This window comes from Ostrea edulis, chromosome 3 (genome assembly GCF_947568905.1).
Source record: "Ostrea edulis chromosome 3, xbOstEdul1.1, whole genome shotgun sequence".
NCBI classification, from domain to species: domain Eukaryota; kingdom Metazoa; phylum Mollusca; class Bivalvia; order Ostreida; family Ostreidae; genus Ostrea; species Ostrea edulis.
This window is the reverse complement of record NC_079166.1, coordinates 15,981,590-15,994,339: the sequence shown is the minus strand read 5'-3', so window position 1 is coordinate 15,994,339 and position 12,750 is coordinate 15,981,590.

Sequence of the window (12,750 nt, the reverse complement as noted above, 5' to 3'; positions counted from 1 at the left end):
AAATTTGAAGCCCTTCACCGGTCTTGGTGACGTCTCCATATGAGTGAAAAAATTTCGAGCGAGACGTGCTAACTCGTGCTCTGACTTGGGAAGTTAAAATTTGGTATATGATTTACTGAAATGCTGTGTCTGCAATTCCAAGTTTCGTCACACTTGACTGATTTTTATGCAAGTTACGGAATTTTGTTCCAAATGTGATTTTAAGTGAGGATATGTGGTTATCTAATGAATAAATACAAAGCAAGGCTTTTAAAAGTTGCAAACACCTAAAATTCAGTTATTTGAATTATCTCCTCTTTCAAGAGGGTCCAACCTTTCATTTAATCAAGCTGGTATCCTCTTCCAAAGGATGCTTTTGATTGAAATTGTCACGGTGAATGGAGGAGAGGTTTACGACAACGGCTTTCTGTCGGAAATTAAGGTCACATGTGCCTTCAGCTCAGGTGTCATACACATAATGGCTTTAAGATAGGTAGTGTCGGACTGTTCTGTTGTTAAGCCCCCGGTATAAAAGTTGAAAGTGGGGGTCTTTCGGATATGACCTTAAAAATCAGAGGTCATGGTAGGCATTTGTACGATAAAGAACCCTCACGGCTACCTGGCTGAAAGTGACATGCATAGATAGAAAGTAGCACCTCACCTGAAGCAGAGTCTTTAAATACAGAGTGAAAATTTCTCAATAGGACGTAAAACAACATGTATCAATTTGACACAGGTATGAGAAATGATATATTGTATGTTGGTAAACTTTTCTCGAGTAGCAAGAGATTTTCTTTCGCCACTATTTGGTCCCTCAATTTGCTCAGCAACAAATCCCTTGGTACAAGAGAAAAGTTTACCAACATATGCTTACAAAACAATAAAGTCACTGATTCATGACGAGGAGGTGGGGGTGGTGGAGGATAAAATAACAACTGCAGCAATCTAATACATTTATTAACTCAAATCCTGCATGAAATTAGGTAATAAAGTTACATTGCAAAACAATATATGATTCTTAGAATATATATACATGAATGGTGAAGATAACTAACAGTGATCAATCTCATAATTCGTATAAGGAAGGAATATGAAATAAAGAATTGGGCGAACACGGAGCCCTTAACATATCAGAGGTAGGATCAGGTGTCTTATGGAGCGCCAGATGAACATAAACTCAAATAATTGAAAATATCTTTAATTGTTAGACGATATCATTAATTCATTAATCATTCTGCCGAATTGATAATAATTTGAAAATTATGTGAAATATTAGAAATTAACATTACTCGGGGACTATAAAATATGTTCCTTTAAACTTTCATATTTGATATCATGAATTTTTTCGTATATCAAGTGCAAAACAATAATTATTTATTTCCATTGCTTGAATTAGAACTTTTTTTTATCTTTTGAGTTTTTTTTTGTTTTTTGTTTGGCGCTCCATAGTGCCTCGGAGGAGTAAGCATCCCCCGTCGACTGATCACACCCGCCGTGAGCCCCATGTTGTGATCAGGTAAACATATGCATATTTAAATGGTAAAACTTATTTCATCAATAAATGAGTGACAATATCCATAATGCTAATTTCCAGAGTAGTGTCCCTTCATTGCAGCTATATCCCTTTACATCCTAGTATTCTTTGGATAGATGGATGGCAAGGCATCACTTAGACCAATTCCCAAATGAAAATTCTTGAGGACTTCTTCGTCTTTTTTGGATACTTTTGGTACCTTCATGGTTTTGCCTCCTGCTTTAATAGGAGGGAAGAACGGTTTCCCTTGAATATGGAATACAGGAGGCAATTCAATTGGTCCCTTCTTTCCTCTATTTTGTGTTTTGCCATTTTTCTTTGTTTTTCTCTCTTTGGTCTTCAACTCACTATAATAATGATAATAATAATTTTAAAAAGTTAACCAACAGAATATGTACATCAGAATCCTGAATGTTTAACGTTAACTGGTGGGAATTTGATGGTTTTATATACTGGTAATTAGTAGTTACTAGTATAATTTGTCTTGAAACTTACAACTTCTCACTGCGTGACTCCGGAATCCCGCTGTCTACTCTCAACAGTGGTAGAAATCCCTGCGGTTTTCCTTTCATTGCTAAAATTTCTCAAATAAATCACAAATGACAGGACTAGTTATAACCTTACTCGGCAGAAAATACACTCAACAATGATGAACAATTGTAATTACGTCACGTGCATTGTGATGTCATCACAATAACAGGTCAGAGGTCATAGAACATAATTATGGAACATTTTCCATTCAAGTTAGGGCTTTCAAGGGCAGCATAAAAAATCTGTCCGCGATTTGATAAATAATACAAATCACGGATTCATTTTGCACGGATGATAACAATTTCCGTGAATTTACAAAAAGTGTATTACATGTGTACTAACTTGTATTTGACTTCCTAATTTGTTTAGTGCTAAGTGTTGAATTTCGACATCGTGGGTGAAACATGAAGGGAATTTACGGAAAATTTCGTTGTTTATGCAATCCATTAAATGGGGTCTCATTGCTTCTGTACTAAACGTAATGTGTTCTTGGAGTCCACCGAAATACAACTTCAATGCGATTGCAATTGCATAAACACCACAGTCCCTTCCATATTTCTGAACATCTGAATTCATAAAGTGAACAGTAATATTTTGTTCCGGAGAATGCATTATATTTGCAATGTTCATTTGAGCAGCGGACGAAATCGAATTTGACATTGCACTGTCATAAAATTTTACAGATAAAGATATGAAATAATTGATTTTCGTTTTGAAGACTAGAAACACATTTATCATTATTATTTATCGTAAACACATAAAATCACGGAAATTGCATAAACAGAAAAAAAAAAAAAGAAAAAAAAAAAAAGAGTCACGGACGACGTTTTTAAAGTCACGGATTCACGGACGATTTTAAGATACCAAAGTCACGGAAATTCTGTAAATTGTTCTTATTGAAGAATTATAAGAAATAACAATTGAAATAAAATATTATTCTTGTATTATGAAAGAAGTATAGTCTTCTGTCTGTAATTTAGTGAAAATTTCGCATGTTTATAACAATTACAGTGACGTCACAATGCACGGAAAATGTCTGATTCTACCTACATATATCCCCTACCTACTTGCACAATAAAAAATTTCAATGCATGTTCGAAGTCACAAATCAATAGCATATTCTATATTTCAAAAAATGCACGGAAAATTTTATCATCTGTGCAAAATGAATCCGTGATTTGTACTATTTTTATCTATTTCCGTGCATCCGTGACTGTCCGTGTTTTGTCAACCTCCGAAATGCAGAGGTCTGTGGGTTCTTCAATTCCGGGCTGAGAATTAAATGTATTCAACCGGGGATGACAATAGTTCAGTTTGCAACTTGCAACAACTTCCTTCATGTCACCACGGGCACTGGAAGTTAATGTAAATATATAGTATGTGCTGCACGTACTATATATTTACATTAACTTCCAGTGCCCGTGGTTCTGTCTAATGACTAGGATACATTGAGACAGAGTATAAGAATTAAAGAAGTTTAGTCAACCATGAAACTAAGTCTTAACATTTTTGTTAGAATAAGTCGCGTATATCACCCCCTAATAAAAGCTTGTGTTTTTATATTAGGGAATATACCCCTAGTACTTAATCTCCTTTAGTGGGCTTGAACACATTAAGCTTGGCCTCTTGTGGAATCATCTTTATGTGATATTGAACTACCAACCTATATTCAATGAGAGAGAGAGAGAGAGATGCATGCACATACTTTAAACTTAATGAGCACTTTGGTTTTGAAAATTATCTGAATAAAATTTTTAAGATTTTGATAGAAAAATATTTAGGCCCTAATTGTGAATTACGGATATCTACTCATTAATTAATTGTGATTGTATCTTGCTTAACGTCTCGCTCGAGAATTTTTCACTCATGCCTTATGCTTGGTGCTTATGGCCATTGAGCTGAGAGGGTTCTTTAGCGTGCCACACCTACTGTGACACGGGACATCCGTTTTTAAGGTCATCTCCGAGGATCCGTGACATTCACACCTGATGCCGAGCGTCAACCGTTATAACGATTTGGGTGTGTCAAGGGGCCAAGTACATGTTTATTATAATGTAATGAAGGAATCGCGGAAATATTGCATACAAATCACGGACAAATGTTTGTGACGAAACAATTACGGTGACGTCACAATGCACTGAAAATATCTGTCACTGATAGATTCTAATTACATAATTATATTCCCTGGGGTGTACACAAAACAATTCAAAGTATATTCAAAGTCACAAATCAATTGATTCTATGATTTAAAAAAATGCACGGACAATTTTATTATCCGTGCAAAATGAATCCGTGATTTGTACAATTTTTTCTATTTCCGTGCGTCCGTGACTTGTCCGTGTTTTGTAAATTTCTATCAATAAGCCGTTATATGATTGATCAGAGTGATATATATATATATATATATATATATATATATATATATATATATATATAAGTCCTCAAATAGCCATGTTTATTTCATTTTGCATAATTAATCATTATTTATATTTGATATTTGCTTGTTTTTGTTTAATAAATTTATATAGATCGATAGAATTGTTAAGTTTTTTCTTTTCAAGATTCCCTAATCTATATATAAATACGAAGCATCCAGAGGAATCCCCAATATTCCAATAGAAAGTAGTTCTGGCCATTTATTCTTTTTTTCGTTGGATACAATATTCCAATAATTTTTCAACCAATGAAAAAGTGCATCATGTAAAATTAAATGATTTGATAAGCGCTATAATTCATTCGAAGAGAGCAAGAATTCAATTGATGCACACAGCACGGAAGTCTGAAATCTGTAACACGGTTAGCCTAGTATGTAACACAATTATCAGTCCGAGATGTTTCTGTTTGAACAAACTTGAATCTTATAAGAAAACTTTCTGTATAATATATTGGCATTCCTTATACAGTGGATTTTGAATGAAATATATATATATATATATATATATATATATATATATATATATATAAAGTTACATCTACCTAAAATTCAGTTATTTGAATTATCTCCTCTTTCAAGAGGGTCCGACCTTTCATTTAATCAAGCTGGTATCCTCTTCTACCAAAGATGCTTCTGATTGAAATTGTCACGGTGAATGGAGGAGAGGTTTACGACAACGGCTTTCTGTCGGAAAAGGTCACTTGTGCCTTCAGCTCGGGTGTCATACCCAATATAGCTTTAAGATAGGTAGTGTCGGACTGTTCTGTTGTTAAGCCCCCGGTATAAAAGTTGAAAGTGGGGGTCTTTCTGATATGACCTTAAAAATCAGAGGTCATGGTAGGCATTTGTACGATAAAGAACCCTCACGGCTACTGGCTGAAAGTGACATGCATAGATAGAAAGTGGCACCTCACCTGAAGCAGAGTCTTTACATACAGAGTGAAAATTTCTCAATAGGACGTAAAACAACATGTAACAATGTATCAATTTGACACAGGTATGAGAAATTATATATTATATGTTGGTAAACTTTTCACGAATAGCAAGAGATTTTCTTTCGCCACTATTTGGTCCCTCGATTTGCTCAGCAACAAATCCCTTGGTACAAGAGAAAAGTTTACCAACCTATGCTTGCAAAACAGAATATAGTCACTGATTCATGACAAGAGAGAGAGGGGAGGGGGTAGTGGATGGTGGAGGATAAATCAACAACCGCAGCAATCTAATACATTTATTAACTCAAATCCTGCATGAAATTAGGTAATACAATTACATTGCAAAACAATATATGATTCTTAGAATATATATACATGAATGGTGAAGATAACCAACAGTGATTAATCTCATACATGTATTTCGTAAAAGGAACGAATTTGAAATAAAGAATTGGGCGAACACGGACCCCTTGGCATATCAGAAGTAGGATCAGGTGTCTTATGGAGCGCCAAATAAACATAAACTCAAATAATTGAAAATATCTCTAATTGTTAAACAATATCATTAAGTCATTAATTATTCTGCCGAATTGATGAGCGCTATACAACTGAATGGAGATGAATCAATTAATCTATAATGATATCAACAATTGAATTCATGCGCACTACAACTCAATTAAAGAGAACAATAATGAGCACATCAATTCAAATAATGCTCGCAATAATTTAATTATTGCTCTCTTCAATTGAATAGCAATGGAAATACGCGCTATAGTAATTCGATTGTTTGATGCTCGCAATGATTTTGTTTAGAGAGGGGACAACTATATAATTAGATACATCTTCAATTCTACATATCCACAATTAAATTTAATGATCTCTTTAAATGAATTATTGCTCTCTTTAAAACAATTGATGCGCAAATTAGTTCCTTATACAAAAGCATTGCAAATGATTCTTCAATTGAATTGAAAAGATCATCATATCGATTTATACCGAGCTCCAAAATGAATTTTGCGAGCAATAATTCCACCTAATTGATTTGATGAAAACGTTAAGAAAGTTAGCTCCTGATCTTTTGAACACAACTGCGCGGGATACTACAACTAAGTATTTACTGGTTCAATACTGATCCCATTAGTACAAACATATTACACACCTATTACTGAACTCTATCCAGTTGAAACATTTTGTGTCAATTCAAATTTTGAAAGGGCTTGGCAGGGACTTTATTTTGAGGGGAAGGATTGATTGATCAAAAGTTTTAAATCTGCATATTACAGTTTCTATTTCAACCAATAAATCATCTATTTTTATACTCGTATACGTACGCGTGTATTTCAGTTTTATAATTTATGATAGGAGTAGTTGAGACTTGGAACTAGTTTAAACGTTGTAATTTATCAATTCGGTTGATATAGTTTTTCAAAAAAGAGCACCGCGATTCTGATTTTTTTTTTTTTTTATTATTAATTTACTTGAAATTTTCTATAAAAATTCAGTATTTTCGCCAATACCTTAAAAATTTGATTTCTAACCTCCACTTAATTTTAAGTTCCATTTTGAATTTTAAGAAAAGACCTTGAAAATTATGTGAAATTTTTGAAATTGACATTACTCGGGGACTATATAATATGGCTTTTTAAAATCTCAAATTTGATATCATGATTTTTTTCGTATATCAAGTGCAAAAACATAATTATTTATTTCCATTACTTGAATAAAAACTTTTTTTTAATATTTTGAGTTTGTTATTTTGGCGCTCCATAGTGCCTCGGAGGAGTAAGCATCTCCCCTGTCGACCGGTCACACCCGCCGTGAGCCCTATATCGTGATCAGGTAAACATATGCATATTTAAATGGTAAAACTTATTTCATCAATAAATGAGTGGCAATATCCATAATGCTAGTTTCCAGAGTAGTGTCCCTTCATTGCAGCTATATCCCTTTACATCCTAGTATTCTTTGGATAGATGGATGGCAAGGCATCACTTAGACCAATTCCCAAACGAAAATTCTTGAGGACGTCTTCGTCTTTTTTGGATACTTTTGGTAATTTCATGGGTTTGCCTCCTGCTTTGATAGGAGGGAAGAACGGTTTCCCCTGAATATGGAATACAGGAGGCAATTCAATTGGTCCCTTCTTTCCTCTATTTTGTGTTTTGCCAGCTTTCTTTGTTTTTCTCTCTTTGGTCTTCAGCTCACTATAATAATAATGATGATAATAATAATAAGAAAAAAAATAAGAAAAAAACAACGAAATATGTACATCAAAATCCTGAATGTTTAACGTTAACTGATGGGGATTTGATGGTTTTATATACTGGTAATTAGTAGTTACTAGTATAAATTGTCTTGAAACTTACAACTTCTCACTACGTGACTCCGGAATCCCGCTGTCTACTCTCAACAGTGGTAGAAATCCCTGCGGTTTTCCTTTCATTGCTAAAATTTCTCAAATAAATCACAGATGTCAGGACTAGTTATAACCTTACTCGGCAGAAAATACACTCAACAATGATGAACAATTACGTAACAATTAGGTTAGCTACGTAATTACGTCACGTGCATTGTGATGTCATCATAATAACAGGTCAGAGGTCATAGAACATTTTCCAATCAAGTTAGGGCCTTTGAACAAGGGCAGCATAAAAATACATTAAGGAGTGATATTGCATAACACATACTTTAAACACAGTATCACTATTGTTAACTGCATATATATACCAGAATATCTACCAACTTCAATAGAACCGCCGCGGTGGCGGAGAGGTTATAGAGCGTTCGCCCTGCATGCGTATAGGCGGAGGTTTGAATCCCGGCCATGACAGACCTAAGTCGTTATAACGGGTAGCGACGCTCGGCATCAAGTATGAACACGGGTCATCGCAGATGACCTTAAAAACGGATGACCCGTGTCACAGTAGGTGTGGCACGCTAAAGAACCCTCACTGCTCAATGGCCGTAAGCGCCGAGCATAGGCCTAAATCTGAAGCCCTTCACCGGTCTTGGTGACGTCTCCATATGAGTGAAAAATTCTCGAGCGTCTGAGACGCTAAGCAAGATACAACCACAATCAATTAATATCGAGTAGATATCCGTAATTCACAAATAGGGCCTAAATATTTTGATATCAAGATCTTTTATATTTTATTCAGGTAATTTTCAAAACCAAAGTGCTCCTTCAGTTTAAAGTATGTGTATGCATATGTAGTATCCCATCGAACAATTACTGTACCAGGTCTCGGTGTATTTACCGGAGAGTAGATTCTGAAATTTATCATATTGATATCCTCTTTAACATATTCTAAGACTATTTCTTGCTGTCTTCAAATGAATTAAGGAATGAATTTATTGTTTTTTCGTTGGATGGAGAAATTCCACGAAAAAAACACACACACCGGGAAACTGCGTAATTGCAAATGTAGTGCAATGATGCAGTTTTCCGTCTTTTTTCCCCGTGAAATTCCTCCATCCAACGAAAAAAAAAATGATAAATTCATTCCTTATCATTTAATATTCTAAAACATTGAGTTTATATGATAAAACATTATTTGATTTGACTTGAATTAACGAAATATTCTTGGACTACAGTCTACGTCATTTCGATTGATTAAATATTGTTTACTGTTGTTTATTGTTCTCGAGAGTCTTTCACTCATATGGAGACGTCACCTCTGCCGGTGAAGAGCTACAAAATTTAGGCCTAGACTCGGCGCTTATGGTCATAGAGCAGGGAGGGATCTTCATCGTGCCACACCTGCTGTGACACGAGACCTCGGTTTTTACGGTCTCATCCGAAGGACCGCCCCATTTAGTCGCCTTTTGGGACAAGGAGGGGGAGGGGTACTGAGGACCTCCCCAATACACAACTTTAATGAAAAAAAAACAACAACCCACTAAATCCGTTAGAACTAATGGCGACTTCCACGAACTGTTGTTTACTGTTGGGCAAACGGGTTTCTTGTGGACTGAAGAATGCAGTTTTAAAAGGATGACTTAGAGATAAGTTCTGTTGAGAGAATTGCAGGAATTTTGTCGAGTAGAATGCAAAGTTCAATGTCGGTACTAACGGAAAGCGTGGGGCACATGCATAATCAAGATGTGGGATGCCAGGTAGGGTTCTCTTGAGGGTTGTCACGGCTTCCAGGTGGACAAGTGAGTGCATGTTACATAGAGTTTTTCGAGTTTTATGAGTGAATTCCTAAGCTGTCGTAACGTCGTACGAAAGCCTCGTTTCGGTGCCCTCTTATAAACATTTTTAGTCCGAAATATCTGACGTTTTCCTGGCTTTTATGATTTTGATATCTACCGTGCCTGGCAGGATTATGGAAGAACATATTATGCCAGAGTTCGAAACCATATAGTCGTTTTAAAGGGCTACGATATTGCAGTATCTCTGAGGCAGTGTGCGGTGTATCTGGTATTTGGGTTCGTGACAAGAAGGAAGTTGTTGCAAGTTTGCAAACTGGACTATTGTCATTCCCAGTTGAATACATTTAATTCTCAGCCCGAAATTGCAGAAGCCACAGGCCTCTGAATGTCTATCAATAAGATGTTGTGGCAGAAGCAGACGCGTTTTGTTAAAATGGGGGGGGGGGGGTGTCCTCAAATAGCCATGTTTATTTCATTTTGCATAATTAATCGTTATTTATATTTGATATTTGTTTTTGTTTAATAAATTTTTATAGATCGATAGAATTGTTAAGTATTTCTTTTCAGGATTCCCAAATCTCTCTCTCTCTCTCTCTCTCTCTCTATATATATATATATAAATACAAGCATCCAGAAGAATCCCCAACATTCCAATAGAAAGTAGTTCTGGCCATTTATTCTTTTTTTCGTTGGATACAATATTCCAATAATTTTTCAACCAATGAAAAGGTGCATCATGTAAAATTAAATGATTTGATGAGCGCTATAATTCATTCGAAGAGAGCAAGAATTCAATTGATGCACACAGCACGGAAGTCTGAAATCTGTAACACGGTTAGCCTAGTATGTAACACAATTATCAGTCCGAGATGTTTCTGTTTGAACAAACTTGAATCTTATAAGAAAACTTTCTGTATAATATCATATTGGCATTCCTGGTACAGTGTTTTTTGAGTTAAATATACATATATCTATATATTTTGAAAGTTGCATCCACCTAAAATTCAGTTATTTGAATTATCTCCTCTTTCAAGAGGGTCCGACTTTTCATTTAATCAGGCTGGTATCCTCTTCCAAAGGATGCTTTTGATTGAAATTGTCACGGTGAATGGAGGAGAGGTTTACGACAACGGCTTTCTGTCGGAAAAGGTCACTTGTGCCTTCAGCTCGGGTGTCATACCCAATATAGCTTTAAGATACGTTGTGTCGGACTGTTCTGTTGTTAAGCCCCCGGTATAAAAGTTGAAAGTGTGGGTCTTTCGGATATGACCTTAGAAATCAGAGGTCATGGTAGGCATTTGTACGATAAAGAACCCTCACATGCATCTATCTGGCTGAAAGTGACATGCATAGATAGAAAGTGGCACCTCACCTGAAGCAGAGTCTTTACAGAGTGAAGATTTCTCAATAGGACGTAAAACAACATGTAACAATGTATCAATTTGACACAGGTATGAGAAATTATATATTATATGTTGGTAAACTTTTCACGAATAGCAAGAGATTTTCTTTCGCCACTATTTGTGACGAGTCATATGAGACTTTGAGTCCAAATGAGGTAATTGCGTAAATAGAGAAATAACGTCATAACCATCGTATATTGTTCATCACGTTAAAAAATTCCGCATTTTTTTTTTTTTTTTTTTTTTTTTACTTTTATTTTTCTTCTTCATATTTATTGGTTTAAGAAAAAAATATTTAAATATATATAGTACTTACAAGTACCTAAATTCAGAACTTTAATTTTTAGCCCCAGAAGAGAATGCTCGTAGAATATATAACGGGAGTTATTGGCTTTTAGAAAAGTGAAAGTAAAATGCGTTTTTCTCCCTGTAAAAAAGACGTACTTTGCGATTTTGTAAGTATTTGTGCTAACAACCACGCTCGCTAGGTGGCGCGTCATGTTCTATTCTTATTTCTACAGGAAAAGTGGGACGAGGTTCCACCTTATTTTTTACGGGCTAGTATGGATAAACCTAGAGCCTACGAATGATGCGAAGTTGATCGTTCGGATCTAAAATAGCTATATTTAGCGTATCTCACGTGATTAGGCACATTCCAGAAAATCCCTTTGAGATTGAAGCGATTAAGCAGAGCGAGTATATGTAAACATTTACTTAACGGTGAAATACGCAACAAAGAGTGACATATTAATACATTTTATGCATAAATAAATTATACTAAGGTCAAACATGGACGATAATTGCCCGTGTTCATATAGTATTTGATTGATTTAGATATCCAAGGAAAGATAACTCCCATTATTAACGTACTCACAACGTACCGTTGGTATACAGTAATACAATGTTTATACATTTCTGAATGATGAGTGAATCTTTATTTTCATCAGAATCTTTTCCATCACACTCACAGACCAGGTCCCCATATCCCTACCAGTGTCAATCTGTGACTGATAGCAGTGCGGTATTTAATTTGATATAGTCTAGAGGAAATTCGAAATATGGTAGTGACATTTCTTCCTCACTGAATTAGCTGGATTTTTAACGTTTAAAGAAAAGTGGGGTATGGACTGGGGGGTTAAAAATGCTATTTGCCAAATTTTCAACAATATTAATTACAAGGCAAGGCAAAAGGGGTCATAAGCTACAGATGATGCAATTTTCACTTGCAAGTTGCACTGCCACCAGTTACACTTAATTAGTGACTTACTTACAGATAAATAAAGTAACTTACAAATATTTTATTTATTTATTTATCTATCATTTCATTTCATTTTTTTAGTATCATGGTTTGTACTTGAAGAGTCATCGCAATAAAGGGACATTAATTATTAGTGTTCCAAAAAAATCTGATCATGCAGTTTTTAAATTTCTGAATTTTGAAAAAATAAAAATAAATAAATAATAGATTCTGATACCATTCAGCCCCCCGACTGGCCAGAGAGTTCTGCTTCTGTCAGTTCTGATCCAACTAGCTCAGCCCCCAGACTGGCCAGAGAGTCCACTGTTTCGGTAAATTCTGATAATGATGCAACTCAGCCCCCCCCCCCCCCCCTCCCCCGACAGCTCTACCAGAAGTTCTCGGAAAAGACTTGCTGATGTTTAATAAATTAGTTTTCCTATTAATTTTACTTTTGCTCCTGTTCATCAGTTCATTAGGCTACGGCCCAATCTGATTAAATTTAAGAGCGTTGATCCGCTCCGTATTCCTCTTCCTCTCCT